The sequence below is a fragment of the Lepisma saccharinum genome, chromosome 25 (genome assembly GCF_977018435.1).
Source record: "Lepisma saccharinum chromosome 25, izLepSacc3.1, whole genome shotgun sequence".
Classification (NCBI taxonomy): domain Eukaryota; kingdom Metazoa; phylum Arthropoda; class Insecta; order Zygentoma; family Lepismatidae; genus Lepisma; species Lepisma saccharinum.
This window is the reverse complement of record NC_139253.1, coordinates 32069229-32095872: the sequence shown is the minus strand read 5'-3', so window position 1 is coordinate 32095872 and position 26644 is coordinate 32069229. Positions and strand designations below refer to the sequence as shown.

Genomic DNA, 26644 nt, shown 5'->3' with positions numbered 1-26644 from the left:
AATTGGTTTTGTGTCTTAAAAAAACTAATAAAGTAGAATTAAGATGAATCTTGGGATTTTGAAGTTGCCTAAGGAAGAGATAACCAAGTCAAAACTCTCCTTACGCCCTCAAAAAGCACAGTTTACAGACGCGAAGTTTTTTTTGCCCCTAACAAGGTTTATGTACGTACAGTCAGCGACAATAAAAATGGGACACCTAGATCCTGAAATACACGCTTCCCTGCACGACGCCTAACTCTAAGGCGGTGGTAGAAGTCACCATTGAAAATTTGCTATTAAAATCCACTTATCGCCATAGAGTTAGGCAACACACATTACGACTTGCAGGGAAGCGAGTGTTTCAGGATCTAAGCCCCGCGACAGGTTAAGTTTGCAGCAGGTTTTATGTATTAATCCGCGTGAAAACTGCGCTTAGCATCTCTCGTGCCAGTCTTGCCTCAAACGCCGAGCTGTTTATGTCACAGACAGTGAGAAAATCGGCAGTATTGCAGCGGAACTATATTCTGCCCGCACGTTTGGGTCTATATATGCGAAAAGTTGCTGCAAACTTAACCTGTCGCGGGGCAGGTGTCCCATTTCGTTGTCGGTGACTGTACAAGGATTCAATGTTAAAAATAACGGAATGGTGTAGATTTTCCTGTCATGAAAAAAAATATTTCATTAAATGTTTCAAAACAAATTTTTAGCCAACAATAATGAATACTTAGTTGTATTATAATAAGCTGAGTAGACACTGCTATAAGTATATGTATTAAGTTACCTTGGATACTGCCATTTTCGCAACAATCAGATGTGGTTCCAAGATACTTGCTTCATGACGTATTTTGTAACAAATGTGACTTACTTTTGGTAGGATACTGCTAGAGATATTTGGATATATTGGAGGGTAGGGAGGAAACCTTGCCAACCCCCTGAAATTCACACTAACAGAACGAGGATCGTTATGCAAGTCACCAAAATTGATTGCCTTAAGCAATTTATTCGTCTGCAACAAACAAATAGGCCTCATGTGGAGATCATCCATCTATTAGAGGCTTTTGGAATCGTGAAAATATGGTGTGCCTTTGGTGAAATGAAAAGAATTATGTATTTAATTGAAAATGTATTTATATTACCTGCCAGAACTTATTTGTTTCAGTAATTTTGCATCGGTCGTTAAAGTGAGTGGGATGAAGAAAAACTACGGGATTTTAACCCATGACCCGGAGACAATCGTCAGCTAATTTATCGAGACTTACTACAATAGGAAAATAATTGGATAGATTATTTCCTCATTGTCGCTACGTGCATTCCAAGAACGAGACCCTAGAGTTATTCCCAACACACAATGCATTCACGTTTCTTGAGCCACTATCACGTTCTCAGCTTCGGTTGTGAATGAACCACAGCACCAAGCCTTCGCAGACAAAAATTATGACTTTATCGTGGGAAGGAGGTGGCCGAATCGATGACGTAATAATGTTCCTTCCTGATGCTGGAAGATTTTTTTTAAATAAACATTCCTAACGTGATAGGATAAGGGTTCTGTGATGAATGGTGCTTGGGGTACTCCAGCTACCACAGTGGGAGTTGAGTAAGGAAGTCCTTCCCCATACGCTTCCCTTGTATGGGGTGAAAAGCCGCTGTCCTCTGAATGTCCCTGCACTCAAGAAAAGTTAAACAAACACGCATCTGCTGCCACCGCAGAGGCTTCTGGGAACGTGAAAGTCATTGTAACACAAACCAGAGGATCCTCGGCAGAGGATGTGATAAGAGTTATTTTGCCTTTTTTAAAAGAAATGAGATAGCGGTGGAGCTTTATCTATTAAACCTATTAAACCTATTATTCCTTACTAAACGCACGGCTATGAAAATAGGCGACTGGGCAGAATTGCGCTGATGCCACATATGGGAAAAGCAATGCGAGAGCGGGACAAAAGTCTCTGGTTATCGGGAATTGTGAGGCAACGTCAACGGGGTGCGTTGCCTAGTTCGAGCGTCAGACCGGGCCTCTCTCCGGGGCATTTTGTGTCATCCCTGACCTTTAGAAAAAAAAACCTGTTAGTTTGTATCATATAGATTGCAAAGACCTCTGCAACAGGAGGTCATTCTCTTAAAGCTCCGAACACACGCAGTTTTGCTCCGACGTGGCAACAGCGCGAACTGCTGCCACCCGCCTAATTTCATGGTCGTGCGTTTAGAATATATTCTGCTCAACTAGGAACGAAACTTGAAATGCTAAACGTCTTGAGGATACAATGGGTAATGGAGAAATTTTCTCGGGATACTGACAGAGTAAGTTCTCAGAATTTCCTGTGCTTTCCAGAGATAAGGCCAGTCCCATCTCCAGGGAATGAAGTCAGGGTCAGTGATCTATCCACACACACAAAACACTCCTCTTACAACCTCCCTAAAACTGTTCACAGATGTTCAATTAAGCAGAGTTGGTGCTTAATTTACCATCACACTACCTAAATTCGCCTCTACATCTTCCGGATTGAGCAAATTCTGAATAATTTGGTCAGGGTTTAAGTTCTACATGAGCTAACATGTGTTATCATTTCTAAATACGGCCTTGACAAGACTTCACAAGTTCTTAAACTTGTGGCTAGGTCAATTTACTTACATACGTTAAGAACAGTTATGTGGAATTTTTGTCTCTAGATGGTAAGAAATCTGTAACTAAGCAGAATTTATCTTATAAAGATATTTAATTGTTTTACTGACAGGAAAATAGAGTTGATTTAGTTTCCCAGAATAACTCATGAATGCATTTATTTTACAACTACGGATGCTTCTCCAGTGATTTTTTTCAATACTTACATATCGAAAATTTTCACCCTAAAGGGGTGTGCATTATGATTGACCCAAAGCTGTTCACTTGTTTAATTCTTGCTTAACACACAGCATAATATAATTATTGTTAATTTCAATTTTGCTATATTTCTCGTAATGTAAAATTACGATGTATAAATTCTTAATATGACGAAAAAAAACATGACTGTAGATAAATGTGTTAATATATGGAGATTTCTAATAGTGGCGTCAGAGTTTTTACTGAACCTTAGCAAAATCTAAACAGCTATTTGTTACAAGACAACAGGATGGTTCGTTACTTAGATTTCACTTTATGAGCTCCAGTCTAGTAAAGTCCACCTTTACCCTATCTATGTATATATAGTGGTGTGCCCAGGGAGTTCAGAAAAGGCTATCAAATGCTTTGGTAAGATGTTTGAAAAATTTAAACTAAACTAAACTGTCTTTCCTTTGCGACAACTTCAGGCATACTAAGCGGTTATCTAGCTGATTTTTTTGCAGAAAAAGTCCTTTTTTTGCTTTGAAACTGAGATGCATGGTTGCATATACATTCAGGATAAAATCTTGGTTTTCAAGAATCCGTAGCGTCGAAACGAGATGAACAAAAGAAAATTTATCAATAAAAATTGTTTGCCTTAATTACCTCTGATCACAATTTCACAGTGTGTGTGCGGTGGTATTTTATATGTTGTTTGAACTGCAGCTACTGTAGGCTATTTCGACATTCCAGTCTTGCTCTTCGAGACCGAGACAAAACGAGACGAGACCGAGAACTAGTCATTTGGAAGTCAAGACGAGACCGAGGCACTACCAAATATCGTATCTACATATCTCTAGTTATAGACCTCCCACCAGGGGTGCTCATCCCCCCCCCTCCCCCAAGGCCAATGGCGCATACCACCAAAATCATGTCATGCGTTCCCCCCAAATCATATCGTAATCCCCACAAATTATTTAATTACGACAGAGTGTCTACCGCAAGTAACGTTTCTGTTAGCTTTACTGAGCACTATACTTGATCCTACCCTTCTCCATAAACAAGGGCGCCCAGCACTCAAAACCGCCCTTAAAATCGTTCAACATAATCTTCTCAATATAGTTTGGATGAATACGTAATAATTTATGTCTATTTGAATAAAATACCATGTTAAATTGTCCATATTTTTTAATTGTTCGATTTTCGAAAAAAAATAAAGCTAGCACATTAATTGGTTAAATGTAGTAAATTAAATTATGCAAATATAAATAGTATTTATTTTATAGTTTGAGTTTTTAACACAAATGTTTACACACCTTAAGATAAAGATTGAAAATTCAAACCAAATAACGTGCTCCAGATGAATGACCGATTCAATTATTATTTCACGAGATATTACAGAACCAGCTAGAAATTCTTACACTCAGGGCGATATTCAGGGCGATAATATAATACGACGCACCTGCTTTAAATTAAACAGTATACCAACACTAAGCACTATATTTTAAGAAGTGATGTTATTAATAAATATCGAGAACATTGTTTGTCTTGTAATGCAGCTATAGTACAAAATTTTAAATTCACCTCAGTAAAGCACCAAACATGTATTTTCGTAACAAATTATTAATGTTCGAACTCTCTCTCCACTACAGAAACCCCTTGACAACCTAAGATTTAGCACTTTATCAAGTGCTTCCTATCTCCCCCTTTAAATTTAATACTCAATCCTACCACCAAAATTTCCATGCCAATTTTAGACTTACTGTTGAGTTGATATTGAAGAGTGGATATTGCCTCCTCCAAAAAAATTAATTCTCAGTCTCCACACCAGAATCTCCGCAATAGTCTAAGACAATAGTAATACACAAGAATTGGATAGCCCCTCAATTTAATGCTCAATCTCCTTCTAACTTAAATACCTGACATAATCTAAGACCTAGAGTTGGATACTGTCACCCCCAAGTTTAATTCAGAATCCCTCCCAGAATCCACGTGTCAATTAAGGCCTAAAAGTAAGACTTCGATATTTCTCCCTTTCCCCTTCGATAATACCCTTAAACACTTCATTTTCCTCATCTAATGGGTTAAATTTGGTGCATTTAAGGTGTAAAATGTATACATATATTTTGCAAAAATATATAAATGTTGAATTGTCGTATATTATTTGAAGGGAAAAAAACACCCCCGAAAATCTCGATGGCGCAACCTGCGCTATAATCCCCCCTTGTGGGCACCCCTGCCCCCCACTGTTTTGGCCCAACGTTTCTAAAAGGAAGAATCTCAGATACACAAAAAGGTGATAAATTATAGCACTACGGAAACAGAAGCATTTATATTGTCCTTATTTTACATTGCATTTTCCACTTCTTTTGATAATTGCGACGATGTGGATGAGCGGTGAGTTGAAGGAAATTTACGGACGGACACTCGCAAAGAAACACCCACATCCAGACAGGGACACGAACTCTGAACCTTCTGTGATGAGATCACACCCTCCGACAAAATTTCTGACCACGCTACTTGTTGCATATGTCTAATGAACTAGAAATAAAGTAGTTAATGAAAAGAAGCTTTTGAAATTCAGAACTGAGTTACGTAATTGGGGTCGCAACCATGTCACTATACAATTTTTTGTATTGTTAGGGAAATAAATCAATTGTGATCTGTCATGTCGCAGATAGTCCTAGTGCAAGACATGTCCAGTTTCATAATCCTGATCTGTTACGATGACGCCGCCCAACAATGCGAAACGTCAAGATATTACGTGCGCAGAATAACAATGACAGTTGGTTTTGAGAAGTGTTGCCAGGTACTGTAAAATTACTTTGGAAGAAATGTAACAACTGTTTTTCCAAAAGAAGAAAAGTAAATGATTATGACATGTAATGAATGAAAACTAGCACTTGTCTTTTTTATATATAAATATTTACAGTCATATTGTAAGAATTTTCGCTTAATTGTAGCTATAGTTGACGTTTCTGTAATTGAAACTCAATGATGGTGTAGTGGTAGCGCCGACGCCTTGTAATCAAAGACTCCCGAGCTCGATCCTCGATGCCCATGTAAGCATTAAGCAGGCTCAAAACAAACTTTTGTTTATGTAAGCACGGAACTTAAACCATAAATTCAGTAAACTACAATTTATATTTAGCTAAACAATACGCATTCAAGAGGTAGCGGATTCAAACCTTTCTCTCTTAGCCAGCCTGACTAAAAGTTTTCCGTGTTTTGTTTTTTCAATTACTGGGATGATAACTTTAACGAAGGTAATTTCTTTGTCCCCTTCTCTCCATCCTTTGTTTTTGTCATCTTTTCAGCCACGATGGAGGGAAATTTTCGCATTTGTCGCGGAAAAATAAAATAGATGAAGCAGGGATGATGGGTAATAGTGATTATTTGGAATTACTCAAGTAGCGAAGAAATCGTGATATTGTTTCTAATTATAATTTAATTTAATATAACTCATGTAATAATATTCAGAGCATTTAGATTTATTTTGATACATTAACATTGTACTAAATTAATTCAGTTAGTGATGAATGCTGATAATCCTAGATTTTTTTAAAATGTAGCTATGCCATTATCCTCAATTTGATACCATTTTTCAATTATCACAGCTGCTTTATTTAAAGCTGGAAGCGTCAGACATTTGGCAACACTGACGAGGACCACATGCGATGACCTACCAGGTTCTACCGATGGGCAAACACCTCTTATTTCACCGAACGATCATGTCTGGAAATCTTAGAAAGTCTTAGGAACAGAGATACTCTTCCGGGACATTGTCCAAAAACCTGATCGCCTCCGCACGCTAAGGATATTGCATATTACAACGTCGACCTGGCTTGTAGTTGGCGGCAATTGATTACCATGCAGTCTTGGCATGCATTGTGAAACCAAAATAGATTCTAGTACGGAGAAACTTTACATACTGCAAAGTTCATTGCTTCAAAACAAGAATAGTAAACTTGAGATTTTCGGAGAAGCGCCATTACAGAGAAAAAGTACCAAACTTGTTGTGTACGGCCACCGAACTTAATCGTTACAAAGCAACACTACATTCCAGACAAATCTTTGAACGTACAAAACAATATAATCATCACTCAATATCTCGAACTCAAGATTATATTATGCCCACATTTCAGGCTTTCAATATGGTTGACAACGCTGAATATGTAAATAATAATAATAATAAAAAAAGTGCACTGATTTATGAACTTTTTCTTCTCCTGAAGTGATGTTTATCTTAATTCTTCTAGGTGTGTTTAAACTTTCTGAAGAAATCAATAATAAATTTGTTTCAACAAGAAAATATAATGACTTATCAAAAGCTGATATTTATTTTATCACCACTAAAAATGAAAAGTGAATCTTAGTACTACAAGGTCTTTTTACTAACCGATCTGAATCTATTGAGGAAATGTTAAGCAAAGGTAATGATGTAGCAGTCTTTGAAAGTAGTTACTTTCTTGCAGTAATTTTTAACGAAATTGACAGCTACATTTAAAAATTATTGTCTATGTTTCCTCTTCTCTTTGTGTTTCGCGGAATCATGTTAGCATGCTCTTGGAATTCCATTTATATCTAAGCGTATGCTCAGCAAGCAGTTTTCTGTACGTTGTTCGGTTCATTTCTATCACTTGCTTCGTTTTTTGGGGGGGGGATTGTCTAAAATTCTATAGTTTCACAACAATGAATTATTGCTTAAAGTATTTGTCGATGACGACAATATAGAGTAATTGTTTAGAGCAGTGGTTCTCAACCTTGGTGATCCCCTGACCCAGTAAATTCGTTTTTTAAAAGTCGATGACCCGATCTCAACAATAATATTCGTAAACATATATTTAAAAAATATATATTACACGTTAATTAATGTGTACCCTTGAAATTTAATATTAATAAATAAGTTATGGCATAATATACAATTTGGATGAAATTAGTTGACAAATGACTGGATTTAATGGACTCGTTTACTTTTCTCTGGGTAATATCATTAAATTCATTTGTTAAGTGCTGATTTTCATCGGAATGTTCCATTTCGGTGAGTGTCCATCAGTTTCATCATATCGTCAGTCGCACTGGCTGAACCTGACAGAAAAGCGATGCTAAATAACAAAGATACATACGAAAGTAACAGGAACGGATGCGGTACCGACGCCAGAAAACAGCGTCGATGGGACTCGATGCGCTGATCAAGCGTCACCCAGTGAAAAGCCGCTTGGCGAGCATTGGCCCTCAAACAGCTACGAAATTTGAATTTTACGTTATTTTTAGAGCATTACAGTAATCGTTGGAGTAAAATAATTGCTACTTTCATAGGTGTGGGTTGCAAAAGATGTACTTTTATCCGAATTTGCTGCAGCATTTGAATTTCACTTCAGAAACAAATCACTGCCCTTTTAAAAATGAACAGTTAATGTGTGAATATTTCTAACATAATATAACTTATAGCAAACAATTGCGCCTATGTTTACTATCCAAATCCCTTTTGACACCACCCTTCCTACATCATGCAGCGCGCAACATTGCATGCAACCACCAAGCTGACACTTCAATGAAGCTGACATACTATTTTATGGTCCGTTGCCCTCGCTTTCTGAGTGTGATGGAGAAGTTTGTTGCACTTTCACGGTGGATATTCATGCGTGGGTGATCGCCAAGCTTATGTCAGGTCACGATCAGACATCGATCAGGTCACGACCTGAGGGATAAATGTCTGGAAACACAATGGACGAATCAAAGGCATCCGAATGGTGGAACCGAATTGATAGCTTCGGTTCGGAAGAACCATGATGGTAGCTTGAGGACGGTGATTATTATGCACACTTCACTGGAGTTTCCAAGTACTCTTCTTTTTTTCACTATCTTGTTTGCTCAGGCAAAGAAGATGTTGAAGAATACAGCAAAGCTTATGTAGCAGGGGATTATCTAGAGAATTTCAAAGCTGGGAAGGGTTGTATGACCATTTTAGAGGGTTTGAAAATTAATTTAGACGCAAAATGACCAAACGAAACTTTAGGGAAATGTGGAAGAAAATTTGGACCTGATGTTATGGTGAGTGCACCCGGGGCGTGGTTCTTCACACAAGTTGATTCATATTCACAAGCGGTTAAGGTATCTATTCTCCATCCAGTGGAAGAACGAAGTTACGGTAAACAACACAGCGTGACTGGTGAGAAAGATTATTGATTTGATTAATTTTACTTCGAATTTCTGCCACTTTTGGCCAATCGCGAAGATGAGGATGACGGACGATATGATGAAATTGATTGATTGATTGGGTTTATTTTACTTCGCATTTCTGCCACTTTTGGCTAATCACGAAGGTGAGGATGAGTGATGAAACTGATTTATTGATTTGGTTTATTTTACTTCGCATTTCTGTCACATTTGGCTCATCGCGAAGATGAGGATGAGTGATGATATGGTGTAATTGATATGACGAAACTAATCTCTCAAAGACCCAGGCGTTGGTAATTTGTACATAATCGTTACTAATCGGCTTCCGAATGGACCGGGAATGGACTCACAACGAACACCCATGCCCAAGCCAGGATTCGAACTCTGGACCCCTGACGTCGTCGCGAGCTGTGATAAAACCACTCCGCTACGGAGGCTGGCTTCAGAAAAATAATTCCTTTCCTACATGTTAGTTGTGGTGTTAGTTTGTCCACGAATATATCGCTCGTAACTGTACAGCTCAAAATATCAAGTCCTACAACTTCCAATACAGCAACTACGTTGAATGACGTGGCTTTATCACATGCGACATATTCCTACCTGCAAAATTCCTGCAAAGCTGCCGCTTGGATAGTCAATAGGATTTCTTACAAGTCACATGTGTTTGATTACATCGACTTCATTCTTGGAGCGGACAGAGAATACGGTAGCAAATTTGAGGGGATGGAAAATTCTGATCAGTCGGAAAATAACGAGAAACCATCCGGAAAAGTTTCTTAAGACAAATTTCTTGAATTTCAGCCCTAAAATGTGACGTGATCGACTTACATGTAATATCTCATATCTGTAAAATTAAACTACATGTTCTTGAAGAAACACTTAATTTATAAAATCATCATTTCTTTCAACTGTACAACATGTACAATTACTTCACAATCCGTAACCCCAAAGTCACAGAATATAAACTGTTAGGTCAAATCTTGCCTAGACCATTTAGCCAACTTTCCCAAAGTCACAGAATATAATCTGTTATGTCAAATCCGGTCTAGACCATTTATCCATCTTTATACTCTTGACAATATCAAGGGTGTATAGATCTCATTATATATACGTATAAACTCAATCTAACGAGATTTACGACAAACCACCACAAAACCTACAATTTCGGGATAACAAGCTTTGAGACAACACCTACATTTTCAACATGGTAACGTTGGAATTCAAGGAAGAAAGTGCCTCTATAAATTGCCCATGTTGATGAAAAATTGCATTATCCATCCTTTCGAATCCAAATGCTTGGCTTCACGGTTTACGCTAAAAAAAATCATCAGTCGCAATATATATTTAGATTTTTTATACGAGAGTCCGGATGGAAATTTTGCAGTGGTTTGCGACTTTCGTGAATAGTTTCTCAAATAAATCAAGAGGTTTATGGGAGGGAAATATGCGACTAGTGTTGGGCGATATATCGTCAAATTATTTCGATATAAATCGTGTCGGTGATATATCGTCACGATATTTGGCGATATATATCGTGGAGACGATATATCGCTGATATCACGTTATGTAAAAAATACCGTATGGTACCGTCTGTGACGATATTTTCTTGACGATAATTCGCGATATCAAATTTCCGATATCGTTCATCCCTATCCCCGACAGTTTAGCCCGAGTACATTAAAAACGAACATTTGCTGACCACGAAAAAAAAACATTTTTATATTTTTATCGTGCACGAGTAACAAAATTGAATTTTACCATTTCATTGTTGTAATCAAATAATGCCACTCAAAGCAATAGAAATAGTTTAATCTGTTCTATCTTATGATCTTACCTCCATCCTGGATTCGATATGTGTCCCCTGGAAAAGAAGAAAAAATCAATTAGCCGCTTTATGCAATTACTTTCGAGAGAATTTCTACTCAAGAATGATCTAAAGTATATACTGTAAGAAGTAATATTATCTAATATACAAAAATGTAAAAGAATGAGAAAACATTGAAGTACGATTACGAAAAGTGTATTCCCCCAATCTTGAGATGCAGCAAATAGCCAGTAGTGCTAACCAGCGGGATGATATAATTTTTAAGAAACAAAAATCGAAAAATTGAAATTTCTAAAAGTCAGAATGATGGACCCGATTTCAGACATTTATTCTGTGAAATATAATAAACAAATGTTATTGTGAGACATGTGCTAAGAAAGGTAAACTGTCAAAGTTTTTTTTCAAACAAATCACAAACAAGTGTTCAATGTGAGCACTTTGCGTAACATGGCACACATCAAGCCGATAGTCTATCTCCTGCCAAACCTTGTGTAGCATGTTGCGGTCAATATCAGCAATGGCTGCTGTGATGCGGGCACGCAGGTCATCCAATGTTGTTAGAAGTGGTGGTACGTAAACATGATCCTTGACAAAACCCCACATGAAGAAATCATATGGGGTCAAGTCGGGGGAACGAGGTGACCAATGAAGGAGAGGTCGATCCTCCGGAGATGCACGGCCTATCCAACGTTGTTTCAATGCCCCATTCAGATGGTCCCGAACGCTGCCATGGTAATGCGCAGGGGCACCATCCAATTGGAGAATGAAATCTGCGCTATCCTCTGCAAGCTGTGGAAGGAGCCATAGTTGCAGCATATCAAGGAAAACAAGTCCTGTCACAGTACGTTCATGGAAGAAAAAGGGCCCATAAATCTTTCCATGCGAAATGGCACAAAAGGCATTCACTTTGGGAGAATCGCGTTCGTGTTCCACAAATTCATGGGGGGTTAGCAGTTCCCCAAATCCTTACATTGTGTCTATTCACTTTCCCTGAAAGGTGAAAAGTTGCTTCATCACTGTAAATTAACCTCTCAGAAAACCAATCCGTTTCCATTAATGCGAGGAACTAAGCACAGCAGGACGAGCGCAAAATATAATCAGTGTATTTTAAGGCTTGAACTAGTTGCAAGCGGTACGGTTTCATTTGTAAACGTTTCCGCAGAACCCGCCAGGCAGTTTTCTGTGGAAGTTGAAGTTCTCTCGCTGCCCGGTAGGTGGACTTCTGTGGACTCCGCACGAAACATGTGCGCACTCGTTCCACTGTCTCTTCCCCAGTTGACGGACGGCCAGTCGATTTTCGTTTACAGATGCAGCTCGAATCTCTGAAATGTTCATACCACTTACGAATGGCCTTCCCCGTAGGTGGTTCTCTCCGATATTTGGTACGGAAATGCCGCTGCACATTAATCATAGACTTGTTCACATGATAATCAAGCACACAGAAAGATCTCTGTTCTCCAGTCAACGCCATTTTCCTGCTCGCTGCTGATTCCTAACGATAGAAAGTGGAAACACTGCGTGGAAACTAAACTTTGAAAGTTAACCTTTCGAAGAGCATGTGTCACAATAACATATGTTTATTAGATTTCACAGAATAAATTTCTGTAATCGGGTCCATCATTTTCACTTACCCTGTATATCTTCGCACGCTCTGGTGCATTCTGTTTTCTTACAAATTTCAAGACAACAACAAATGTAAACCGCACAGATATTCTGATGAATGATCTGCCGACCTCCGTGACGGAGTGGTTAGCACAGCTCGTTACGGCGCCAGGGGTCACGGGTTCGAATCTCGGGGTGTTCTTTGTGAGCATCTCTTCATCACTCATTCTCATCTTCGTGGTTAACCAAAAGTGGCAGAAAAGCGAAGTAAAACAAACCAAAACAGAGATCGGTAATGAATAATCTACGAGAAAATCTACATAGATATCTAAGTTATTTTTAGAAGACTTTCCCTAGACTCCTTCCCCTGGGGCTTTTTGGAAGGTGGGACCGTCGACGAGGCAGCTGACCTATTTACAGGTGTCATTCAAGCAGCAGTGACGGACCACGTGCCTACAGGGAAAATATCTTCTCGTAAATTTCCGTGTTGGTTCGACTCCGAAGTGCGGGATGTACTGGCCAACAAGACACGAGCATGGCAACTTTGGAAGGGCTTCCCGAGTGAACACACGCACAATACCCTTGCTGCTCTGCGACGACACTCAAAGTATCTCCTTCGAAAAAAATATAAGGAACATATAGACAATATCTCTGCAACAATCCCGGAAAACCCAAAAAACGTTTTTAATCTAATTAACTCAAGAAAAAATAACAGTAGGGTTCCAGCTGACATTACACATGATAGTGAAAGTGCGATAGGCGACCGGACGATATCAACACCATGTTCCTCAGGAAAACTGTGCAATCCTTGTGCTATCCCCTCTCCATTCTCTTGAACAGATGTTTTTTCGGAAGGCATCTTTCCTCACGCTTGGAAACAAGTTAACATCACACCGCTTCACAAAAGTGGTAACAAAAATATTGTTTCACCTTACAGACCAATCTCCTTACTCTCTCCTCTGTCCATAATCTGTGAAAAAGTAATCAAAGACAGACTACACAAATTTGTTTCTCCATACTTAAGCTCTAAGCAACATGGTTTTCTTCCTGGTAGCTCCTGTCTTACAAACCTGTCTGTTTTACTCTCACATGCTATGAAATGCATTTCAAATAATTCACAATTAGATGTAATATACTTTGATCTGGCCAAAGCCTTTGATACTGTTAGTCATCGTCTTCTGATTCACAAATTATGCAATAGATTCAACATTCATGGCAAATTTCTAACCCTTGTCACAGATTACCTTAGCGATCGCCAACAACGTGTCGTTCTTCCAGGAACTGTTTCTAACTTTCTTCCTGTCCTCTCTGGAGTTCCACAGGGTAGTGTTCTAGGACCTCTCTCGTTCATATTATTCGTCGATGACCTTGCCGACCATTTCACAGCTCCCTCTAGTAATTACCTTCTTTTCGCAGATGACTGTAAAATTTTCAGAGAAATCTCCACTTCCAACGATACTCATCTTCTTCAGAATGACATAACAACATTTACTTCCTGGTGCCTGACATGGGACCTTACATTACATCCTGACAAGTGTACTACTCTCACTATCTCTCTCAAGAAGAATCTGTTAAAGTCATCTTACCCCATCTCTGGCTGCTACGCCCCTTGTGGGTACGTACTTACATGTTATTTACCACGGCTACAGATATCTTAATCTCAGGGGATAGGTTCTTTGTTTGAGAATTCCAAATAAGAAAGCGTTTTATAGCCAAGAGGATATAGTTAAATGCGGATCTATATTCTGAGAACTATACAAAATACAGAGAAAAATATATAGCGACATTGAAATATATCCAAAATTTACATCGGTTACATTCTTCTTGAAAGGAAATCTTCTTCTTTCTCTTCGTAATTATGGAAAGGCTTCCTCTTCCTTTCTCTCTTGATTATTATAGAATAGGCTTCTTCTTCTTTGATTATGGAAAAGGCTTCTTCTTCTTTTGATTATGGAAATAAGCTTCTTCTTCTTTAATTATGGAAAAGGTTTCTTCTTCTTTTCTTCTTTGATTATGGAAAAGGCTTCTTCTTCTTTTCTTCTTTGATTATGGAAAAAGCTTCTTCTTCTTTTCCTTTTGATTATCGAATAGGCTTCTTCTTCTTTTGATTATAGAAATAAGCTTCTTCTTCTTTGATTATGGAAAAGGCTTCTTTTATTATTTCTTCTATATATAAGAAATCTAGTTGAGTCGTCTCGCTTCCTTTTCTTTATGCCCTATATATGTTTTCTTTCCCTTTCCCCTGTTTCTTTGGCAAACGATACAAGCTATACTTATGTAAAGGAGTAGGGTCGACTAAACTGACACTAGCGCCACCTCCTATGTAACGACCAAAGGGGAATAACCAGGATCGCTAATAACAAGCGCTGCCAATGGCCCAGTGCGACTAAAAAAGAAGCGCAACCGTAAAGTGCTTCGGGGCGTCTAATTGACCACAGCGCCACCGGGGAACGGACAAATGCAAAAGCTGACGATGTTCTCCTCGTCAGAGAATCAAAAAGAAATTGAGATACATTTCTGAATTCATTTGCTCGCTTAATAAATTTCCTAAGCGTTTCATATGCGGCTATATTCTTAATTCTTTTAACTAACTAACTAACTAACTCTCTAGCCTTCTTAAACCCGAAGGTTCATGGCTGCAGCAACACAGGCCTTCCATCTGTCCCTATCTTGAGCAAGATTTATATACTCTTTTCCATCCCTACCGATTTCCTTTAGGTCCATCTCAACGTTGTCCCTCCATCTTCGTCTTGGCCTTCCTACAGGTCTCTTACCATCTGGTTTCCCAACAAGAATCCTGTAAACTCCTCTTTCCTCTCCCATTCGTGCCACATGGCCTGCCCACCTAAGTCTTCTTGATTTAATTATTCTAATAATATCTGGACATGAATACAAATTATGTAGTTCTAAATTATGTAACCTTCTCCACTCACCTGTCTCCTCATCCCTGTTAGGTCCAAATATTTTCCTAAGAATCTTATTTTCAAATACTCTCAATTTATGTTCCTCTTTTAATGTAAGGGACCAAGTTTCACACCCGTATAATACTACAGGCAAAATTACTGTTTTGTATATTTTAACTTTTAGTTTCTTAGATATTAAACGAGAAGACAAAAGTTTATGAAGAGAGAAGTAACATGCATTTCCTGAATGAAGCCTACTTTTTATTTCCTCTTTAATATAATTTTCATTTGTTAATATTACTCCTAAGTATTTGAATTTGGAAACTGGTTCAAACGAGTTGTTATCAATAATTAGATTTTGATTATTACCTAACACTTGGTTTCGGCCTGTAAGCATATATTTAGTTTTCTCTTTGTTAACTTCCAAACCTATCTCTTTAGCAGTTTTGAAAAATATTTTAGCATTATTCTTAATCGTATTTATATCATCCCCCAGTAAGTCTACATCATCTGCATATGCTAACAACTGAGTCACACCATTTAATTTTAGTCCTTCTTTAGTTTCTTTTACCTTCCGAACAGCATATTCTAAGGCAAAATTAAAGAGCAATGGAGATAATGCATCTCCTTGTTTTAACCCATCATGAATTATAAATTTGTCAGACATATTATTACCCACACGAATTTTACTTTCTGTTTCACTGGTGCATATTTTTATCATACTAACAAGCTTCTTAGGTATTCCAAACTCTACTAATATATTATATAATTTATCTCTTTTGACCGAATCATATGCTTTTTTGAAATCAATGAATAGCTGATGGACATTTTGATTATATTCCCACTTTTTTTCAAGTGTCTGTCTGATGTGAAAAATTTGATCTGTAGTTGATCTGTTACGTTTAAATCCACATTGATAATCACCTATAATTTCATTAGCATATGGGGTTAGTCTTGTTAAAAGAATGTTAGACAATATTTTGTATGTTGTTGAGAGTAGAGAAATTCCACGGTAATTATTGCAGTTCATTTTATCACCTTTTTTAAACACAGGAACAATTATGGATTCTTTCCACTGTTGAGGGATTTCTTCTTTATTCCATATTAAACAAATTAATTTATGAATTTGACATATTAATGAATTTCCACCATATTTAATTAACTCAGCTGGTATTAAATCAATGCCAGGTGCTTTGTTATTCTTAAGCCTTTTAATAGCATCTTTAACTTCAGTCAAGTTAGGTTCTGGAACTAAAGGTTCTGCTGTGTGTACTTCATTTACTTCTGCTTTATCTCCTACATGGACATTTAAAAGGTCATTAAAGTAGTTCTTCCATCTATTTAGAATATCGCTTGGGTCAGCTAGAAAATCACCGTCTTTATCTTTTATCAAGTTTACTTTAGGTTGCCACCCCTTTCTAAATTCATTTACACCTTTATATAAATCTCTGATATTTTTATTTTTGCTGTTTGTTTCAATTTCGTTAATTTTGCTTTTCAAGTAATCTCTTTTTTTACTTCTAAACGTGCGGTTAACTTCTCTCTTTATTGTATTATAATTGCTTAGATTTGTATCATCCGAGTTATTTAACCACCTAAGTCTAGCCTGATTTCTTATTTCTATTAGATTATGACATTCATTATCAAACCATGGCTTACTTTTTCTTGGTTTATGGTATCCTATACTTTCTTTAGCTGCTGATTCTATTGCATTACATATGTGCTCCCAATTCTTATTTACGTCTGTTTCATTTATATTTTCATCATCATTTAAATCCTGCAAAACCTCAAATCTATTTGACAGTTTAATTTGGTAATCTTTCTTAATTCTTTCATCAGCAAACTTTCCTGTATCAAATTTTATAACTTTTAGATTTTGTTGCTTATGATTTATCACTGAGAGTCTTTCTCTTAATTTAGCAATTACTAAATAATGGTCACTGGCACAGTCAGCACCTCTATGTGTACGAACGTCAATTATACTAGTATGCCTTCTCTTATCAATGAGAATATGGTCTATCTGATTATGAGTTTTACCATCTGGAGAAGACCAGGTATATTTATGGATATCTTTATGTTTAAAAGTGGTACTTTTCACAATTAAATTCTTTGAGGTTGCAAAAGTAATCAATCTTATACCATTATCATTACTTAATTCATGAAGACTTTCTTTACCAATCGTGGGTTTAAATGTCTCTTCTTTGCCAATCTGTGCATTACAGTCACCTAACAGAATTTTCATATCATACTGAGAAAATTTATCAAAGACCTGTTCTAACTCTGTATAAAAATCATCTTTAGTATTATCATCTTTATCTTCCGTTGGTGCATATATGTTTATTAAAATAATTTTACACCACCTACCCTGTAAAACTGCATATGATATCCTATCATTAATAAATTCTATTGTTTTAAGAGCCGAGATAATTCTATTATTTATGAAAAAGCCTGTTCCAAAATTATGATTTTCAGTACCACCATAGAAAAAAGTATAATTTTTAGTTTTACAATTCCCTTCTCCTGGCCACCTAACTTCCTGGACAGCTACTACATCTAATTTATACCTAACTATCTCATTAACTGTACACTGAAATGCCCCAGGCCGGTAAAGGCTCAGAACATTCCAGGTGCCTAATTTAATATCCTTATTCCTAACGTAGATCTTATCCTTAGTCCAGGGACCTCCCAAAGTAGTCCCCACCCGGAGATCCGAACGGGGGACTATTTTACCTCCGGAATATTTTACCTTGGGAACATCCATGGCCTTATATTTCTGTTTCTTAACATGTCTTTTTACAGTGCAGAGTTGTCAGCTCTACGCCTAACCCCCGATATGAATTCTTTTAAATTACTATATACATCATTCTATTTACTTCTATTATAGTATTTGAACTCTTCTTTTATATATTTCTCAATTTACTATAATATATATAATCCCTCTTCTCCGCTCCTAGTTTGTACAATGAGCTCTGCTCTTCTTTATATGGCGTGCTGCCATCTATCGTCGATTCCGAGAAACCATTCCTCCTTGCAACCTTCATTGTGTCATCGAAACTGGCACGTGACATGGCAATAACATCAAAGCACTATCCTTTCACAAAGACCTAGGCATTGTTTTCGACCAAAAGCTCACATTTGAGGAACATATTTTATGCACCACAAAAAGGCCATGCGTCTCTTAGGTTTACTCTACCGTTTCACTGAAATTAGTGACATCTCAGCCATCACCTTTCAAATCATTCATTTCCCCAATAATAGAATACTGCTCTCCCGTCTGGTCCATGGCATGTCCCTCTCATCTCTCTAGAATCGATTCAGTCTTTCACTTCTTCCTAGCTATATAGTCCGTCACAGGGTTCCCTCATTACGCAATTTTTCATCTCCGCATCTCTTGTCTTTTCTAAACTTACAAACTGCTTATCAGCGACGTTTGCAGAATGATTTCAGTTACTTATACAAAATTGTGAATGGCAAAATCCGCTGCAACACACTTCTTGAGGAATTCCACTTTCGAGTACCTATGCGCACAACACGCAATACAAGATTATTTTGTACAAAAAAACCTAGACTAGAACTTCAAAAAAGATCTCTCTTTTACAGACTTGCAGCACAATACAATGATCTCCCCTCAAATATTGATATATTTTCCTCCGAGTTTGCCTTTCGGTCTTCCATCAGAAGACTTGTAATTAATATCACATAGTGCCATCTTTTACTTATTTTTTTGTTCATTTGCTATTCACTTTTATGTTGTTTTGTTACTCTTAATTATTTTTTTATTTTTTTGCTTATTATTATTATTGCTTTCTCATTGTTGGCAATTTCAGTGTAAAATGGCCACCTGTGCTGTATCTGGAATTTTCTCAATAAATAAATATTACGCCCAGCTTTTCGAAAGATAGGATAATCTCACACTGAGTCAGTTGACATGTCTCACAAGCATTTAAGTAACAATTACCCTGTGTTCGATACCCGGTGGAGGAACACAGTGGTTCGGATCCCACTTTAAACTGTAGGTGCAGTCCTGATTAGCCTTTCTGTGCATAAAGTGTGCTTAAAACACATCAACTGCACCAAAGCGTATTTTCCATACGGCAAGTTTAATGTCTGCCATCTTGAAACCTGAAGACTAATTCCACTGAAATGCATAACCAATCCGGTCCTCCGAGATATAAGATCTAATTATATAGAAGTTAGTGTGGTTATAAAATTGGGAACTTGCCCCTCTAGAACCTCAACCATGCACTGGATTTCAAATCTTTACTACCCAAAAATATCCTGAATTGCCTGTCATGTTGTGTAAAAATATGGTGTAGACAGGGATTTGAGAATATCAGCAAAATGTAGAGCGTTTGGAACCGTTCGCAATCTTAAAATGGTTAATAAATTTCGTTTAAATATAATGGCAGCTCGGGTCTCAGAGTTGTACATATCTATAGTTATGAAAGTTCCAAGCCAAAAGTTATAAGTTTAAGGCAGTTATCGTGGTCACACAATTGATTGCTTACCCCCTTTTGTTACTCGACATCCAAATTCATGCACTATGTTTAAAATGTTTTATTGCCAAATTGTATTGACGTCTTAAAACACCTATACGTAGGGATAGACAAAACTTAAAATAATTCAGGCGCCAGCTCTTTCCTCAAGAACCAGCAAGTTTTACACACCCACACACACACATATATGTATATATATAAATGATTATAGTGCTTTTTTCTGGGAAGAAATGTTCCGGTACTCTTCAATTTGGTTTGTTACTGCATTCATCATAAGAACTTACGGGTCTCCGCAAGGAGGGTCGAGGGGTGGGGGGAGGAGATGGACCTCCCGCAATAAGGAACAATTGCATACTTCTCCTTCCTGGCCCCTCTTCTGTGTAACTCTTTTATCTCTTTCTTTCATTCATTGTATTTTGTTTGTAGCTTTCGACCTTTTCTCAGTTTTAGTACCCACTCGTTCGTATTTACTTCCGCTCTTCTTAACGATTTCATTTTATTTTTACCTCCCACATTCTGTTTGTTTCTTTTTTACTCTTTCTCTCTCTAACGATCTTCTGCTATTTCTTTTCCTTGTTTCTCTCTCTCTTTCTCCCTGTTTTCTTCTAAATTCTTAATTCCTTTGTCTCTCTCTTTTCCATTTTCTCTCTCTTTTGCCTCTTCTTTCTGTCTTCCTTTCTCTCTCTCTCTCTCTCTCTCTTTCTGTTGCTTGTATATTCCTTCTTTCATTATTCTCTCTCTCTCTCTCTTCTATTTTCTTCTCTCTATCGCTCTCGCTTCTCTATATCTCTCATTATCTCTTTTGCTTTCCTATTTCTCTCTCTCGCTCTGCACGAGCGCGTGTATCTCGCTTCGCTATCTGTCACTTATCTTTCCCTACTTTTTTTATTTTTCTCTCTGTGGTTTCTGTAATTTTCTTCCATTCTCTCATTATCTACTGGTTAATTCATATCTATTTTTTTATTTACCTTAAACACTTTTTTCTTACGATGACGTGTAATAGTCATGCACAACATATCTAACTTAAGTGTACAGTACAGATTTTTTAATGTCGACACTACCTTTTGGTTTATTTTCTGCATGCTCCCATGGAAGACTCACTTAAAATATTGTGGTATATTCATACACACATTTCTTTCCTTAAAATAAAACGTTATTAGTTTTGGTTCCCATCTATAAAAAGATGCCGTTGCGTACCGCCAGAAAAAAAGCACTGTATTGTATATATGTACATACTAATATATTTGAATGTAAATGCAATTTGAACCGTATACCTGCCAAATGTACTTCCATTCACTAAAAGACTCTTGGCATTTGTTTAAAATTGTTCACGACGACCTTGGAAAGTTTCTGTTTCTTTCGATGTGCACGTGTGAAGAGATCACGAACTGCAGAACCAATCACCAAAGAAAGAATAAAAAACGAAGACCGTAATTGTGCGAACTGATACATACCCTCCTTAGCAAAGTACCATGAAATTTCCTGCGTCTCCTGACACGCAAGGCAAATCAAATTCTTAATATGGCTATCATTTTCGACCAATGTGAACTCAACCTTTCTATTCGTCTGTCACTCCCTCTTCTCAATTCTCCTCTTCCATCTGCGGTAGTGGGAATGTTAATCCGAGCTCTGGCAAGCAAAACAACTTGTCTTCTACACAAATTTCTGTCGAAAGGCGTCACGATGGTGCGGTGAATACCAAATACCTTGCAACTAATTTGTACAGTCACGCGCTTCATCTTCAAGTTGCAGGGATGGGTGGATATATACGAGCACCACCAGATCCACCGTTGGAGTTTGTCTGTGTACAAATCGGAGACCTTTGATGTCAATCTTGTGCCAAGACGCAACAGAAGTTGTGAATTCCTCACAGACACCTGAACAAGGATATACTCCAGCGAATCTGCATACAAATGTGCAGACAACCATTGCGATAGGAGTTGAAATCGAAGAGCATGAAATCTTAAACGTCTCTTCGAGATGAAGATGTGCACTTCTTGTGAAGATGGAAAACAAAGAGAACACGGGATCAAGTAAGGAAGGAAATGGAATGCAGAGAAGAAAAAACAATGAAATTCGAACAGTCTGACTTTGACATCGGTAGATAAAGAAGCAACATAAGCTGCTATTTCTATCCTCATCTCATCTGGATTGTCAGCTACTCATATGTATTAGTTACGGCGGAATTATCTGATAAATTAAGTTCTCTAGAAGAATATGCATTTTATTTTATTTTTGTTATTTAGTGTCGCTTCTCTTCCACGTACACTTGTGGTAATCGCAACAATGAGGATGAGTGATGATAAGATGAAATTGGTGAAGGGACAACCCGGAAAAGGGCCTCCCCGATCGCGTAATGGTAACATTGTTGCATTGTAATCAAGGGGTCCCGGGATCGATAACAGGTGGAGGCACTGTGGTTCGGATCACACTTTAAACTGTACGTCCAGTCGCGATTCGCCTTTCTGTGCATAAAGTGGACTTAAAAGAAACAAATTCAGCTCCAACTCAGAAAATATAGGTTAGAACAGACCACGTGAATGTAATTTTTCATCCGCCACTGTGTCCCTTCCATTCTGTAACTCCCAATGAACTCAAATGCTTATTAATATTTACACAGTCTTTACTGAAAATATGTACCTCTCTCCCTAAACAATATGCTCATGAGTGGTTTGTAAGGCATCAACGTAATTGAAAGATTATGTTCGTTTAAGTTGCGGTAGGTAGAGAAAGCCAATAATGGCTTCTATTAACGACATATTAAGCAGCAGTTTAAGGAAGCCTTCAGTTACATGAACCGTTGTAATTACACCCACGGTTTACTTAATCGACTTTCGCTACCGACTCTCTCTACCACTTAGAAATTACGGCCTCTTGTGAAAAGTATTGAAAGTGAGTGTGAGTGTACTACAAGTGCTTTTAATAGTAACGCGCTTTCAATTACCATTAACACCAGTATTTTCTTTTTTTCTTTGTTAATTGCATTCTCTAATTGGCCAAGTGCATATTAATATTTACAAGCTGATGCACGGATCACTACCTAACAATTTATGTGTATAGTGAAGAATGTGAGTTCTGAAAAAATGAACTCGCCAACTGATGACGGTTGTCAAACTAGTGTCACAAACGTTACTACTTAATATTATAATATGTATACTGTTATTAAACTCTTATCCCAATTTAGTTTTTCTAAATGTAGAATATTTCAGGAATTAGCGAAAGTGAAGCCAACGTCTATGGGTTGATAATATTACTACAATTACTTGGATTTTTTGGATTTTTTTAAAAAAGAAAACGCAACAAATCACGTTTTGATAAATCCATTTTTGGTCACTGTTACTTTTTCTTATCATGACAAATTCAATGTTGCCGAATAACGTTACACAACTTATTACAGACAAAAAAGTTATTTAACATTGTAGTACATTAACTAAACATACATATCTAGGGTATTCGGGAAGATACACTTAAGTTACAAACTGCGATTATTTGTTGCTTTCATTTAAGTCCCACTGAAACAATTAAAGAAAATATTATCACTATAATTTTAGATTGGGCACGTGTAATGATTCTAAACAGTGATAATTCAACATGTATATTATGTGTGTAACGTTTGCTACTAAAAGAATAAACATTAAATATAATCCCTGCTGTAAAAATTGCATTTTTAACCAAAGTGCCCTTTCCCGAACAGCCTAGATAATTTGAAGTTTAAAACATGTAAGAATTAGGTATTTAAAATGTGGGTTGTTAGAGGTCCAAGAATTTTAAATAAATTCAATTCCGGTCCAGGAGAGAAAATCAGCAGGCACAAATGGGTTCTGGACCGTAAAGAACCTTTTTATCTGTAACGTATTTCAATTCGGTCCAGGAACCTTCTTCCGGATGAATTTAAATCAGTGACGTGCGGTGATGTCGACAGTTGGGGTAGCAATCAGTGGCGTGCCCAAGGGAGGTTGGTGAGGGCCATAATCTCCCTCCCCTCTTTAGGGCCCAGTATTCCTAAGAATAGAACATCAAAGAAAGGAAAGGATTGCAAAATGAGGAAGGACTACTGAAAAGAAGCATATGTTAATCCCACCCACTTTCGAAAATCCAAAACATGTTGATTTGACTATTAAGCCAGAGATCCCGGGTTCGAACCCCGACCTGGACATGGGTGTTATTTGTGTTTGTCCCTTCATCAATTTTATCGTACCATCTTGACGATTAGCCAAAAGTGTAGGAAAACCGAAGTAAAACAAACCAAATGAAACAATCAATCAATGATTTGATTTATGCTACTTAGTGTCGCTGTCACATTTGGTTAATCGCGAAGATGATACAATACAATTAATGAAGAGACAAACACAATTAATAACCATGCCGAGGTCGGGGTTCGAACCCGGAACTCCTGGTGTCATAGCGTGCAGTGATAACCACTCCTCCACGATTGGTTGATTTGGTGTTTAAGTCCACTTTATGTACATAAAAGCTAATCGGGACTGGGCCCACAGTTTAAAGTGGGATCCAAACCACTATGTGCGTCCACCTGGTACCGATCCGGGGCCACTTGCACTCCCCCATGGAGGTCGGCCGACAACAAAGATGAGTGGAAATCTGTAATTATTCGGATACTTGGGTATCGGTAAAGCAAACTGCGTATTTACTCAGTGGTACGTAAATTTCAATTGGATTTTTGAAACACCATATTTGCATCTGCGTTTTTCTAAAAAAAATTGCATTGCTTGATTTCCCTAATTTCTTCATCTCACGATCTCGTTACTGAAGGATCTGGGTTCGAGCCCTGGCCTGTTCATGAGTGTTCCTTTGTAACCAGTCTTCATCCGTTTAATTTAATCAACGTTCATCGTCATGGCAGAAGTTAGGTAAAGTGATGGAAAAGCAGCGCTATAGAAAGGAAAAAGAAAATACAAATAATTTCCTCCCAGTGCATCTGCAGGGCACTGTGAAATCAGGAGTCCAGATTTCTCTGTTTATGATTGTCCCTCGTGACTTCCATAAGCTCATTAGTTACTTATTGCGATTAAATCTATACAGCTAGAAAAAGTGATGGAAGGTGGCAAAAATTAAATATATTAGAGGGGATGAACAGGTAACAAAACACACTTTTTTGTAGTTTCTTCAAAAATATTCATTTGGCTTTTTTAGTTCTGGGATACATTTTACATTCCAAATTATTTCATTATTCACTGCAGAGTACAACACATAGGAACAAGAATGCGCGCTCGTCACGGGTTCGAATCCCGGCCTGAATTGTTCTTTGTGAGGTCCCTTCATCAATTTCATTATATCATCACTCATCCTCATTTTCGCGATAACCAAATGTGGCAGAAAGGTGAAGTAAAATAAACCAAACCAACAACAACAATTAGTTTTCTTGCCCAAATTAATACATCCGTATTTATGACTGTTTAGCTTACCCATTTTTTATTGGAGGCCAAATTATTAGTATATTTAAATAAAACACTACTAAAACGAGAGCGAGAGAGAGAGAGCGTGAGCAAATATTTGTTATTTAATCATTATATATTCCATATTTGAAAAAGAAAAGAAACCATAACATTTTTGTCTGCACATAATACAAGTACGTTCCCATTCATATACAAATAAAACTACATCCCATATTATACATACATATTGTACAACGTTTAAAAGGTTGTGTAAATACAGAGAACATAAGTACTGCAGAAAATTTCCCCCTGAGTTCTTTAGAGGATTTACAAAGGAATCGAAAGGAAACCTATCCCCTATCTGTCCTATAGGAGATAGACTGGAGGACCTGAAACCACGGGCATTCAACCATGGGAGCGGGGGCGAGGCGGCAAGGGAGGTACAGGCAAAAAAATCTTCCCTTTCGCTTCGGGCATTTGTCTATACCTGGATCTGGTAAGGCAGAAGAAGAGCCAGCTAGGGTATCCAGCCTTGCTAGCTGATCACATCGAGGGACGAGAAGCGCGTGGAAAGAAATGTTGCATATGAACTGAGGCTTCAAGATAATAAATATTGTGATTTGAAAATAATTAGAGACGTGAGATTGATTGATCTATCTCTGCTAGACTAGCTACTTCTCAGTGCACGTCACTGATTTAAATACGGTCCAGGAACTTTTTTCCGAATCAGTTTAAATAGAGTAAAAGTTCCGTATCCAAATGAAACAATAGGCAACTTAGATCGAATTTAAATTGTGCGTGAAAAAAGGATTCCAGTCCTGCAGCGGAACCCAATAGAACCCATTAGAATTTATGCGTTCCTGGACCTTTAAGAACCCTGTTTTAAATATACAATGATTGATTAATTTGGCTTATTTCACTTAGCTTTTCTGCTACTTTTGGTTATATTACGACGATGAGGATGAGTGATAATATGATGAGGCTGACTAGGCCAGGATTCGAACCCTGGACCACTGTCACAGAAGCGCGCTGTTCTAACCACTCCATCACCGAGGGCAGTACACCAGTGGCGCAACCACAGGGGGCAGGGGGGCAATGCCGCCTCCAACCTTGGACGGAAATGAGTTCTAGGGGGGCAAGGGGAGGGGGGGCAAACATTGAAGGCCAAGTGTACCTGCAGGGGGCAATTAACGCCCACAAACTCAAATTTTATGCAAATCAAAATACTTTTCGCAAAAGTTTCTTGCTCGCTCCGCTCGCAATGCCTACTTTCTTAGTCCTATTAAGTACAGAACCGTAGCCAGGGGGCGGCGGGAGTCGGCCCAGGACGCCAAAATGAAAATAAGTTGTAAAATTGATTGATTCCTTTGTGGTTTTAAGTCCACTACGCACAGAAAGGCTAATCGCGACTGGATCTACAGTGGGATCCGAACCACTGTGCCATGTGCCTCCATCGGGTATCGAACTCGGAA

General features: G+C 37.8%; 1 protein-coding gene across 1 annotated transcript in view; it reads right to left on the bottom strand.

The window, feature by feature from the left end:
• Positions 1-26644, bottom strand: part of GEFmeso (Guanine nucleotide exchange factor in mesoderm) — a 486781-nt gene that overhangs the window by 411837 nt on the left and 48300 nt on the right. Inside the window, exon 2 of the mRNA XM_083112043.1 lies at positions 10788-10814. The gene's annotated coding sequence lies outside the window, so the exon portion shown is untranslated. The remainder of the gene's footprint in view (positions 1-10787; positions 10815-26644) is intronic.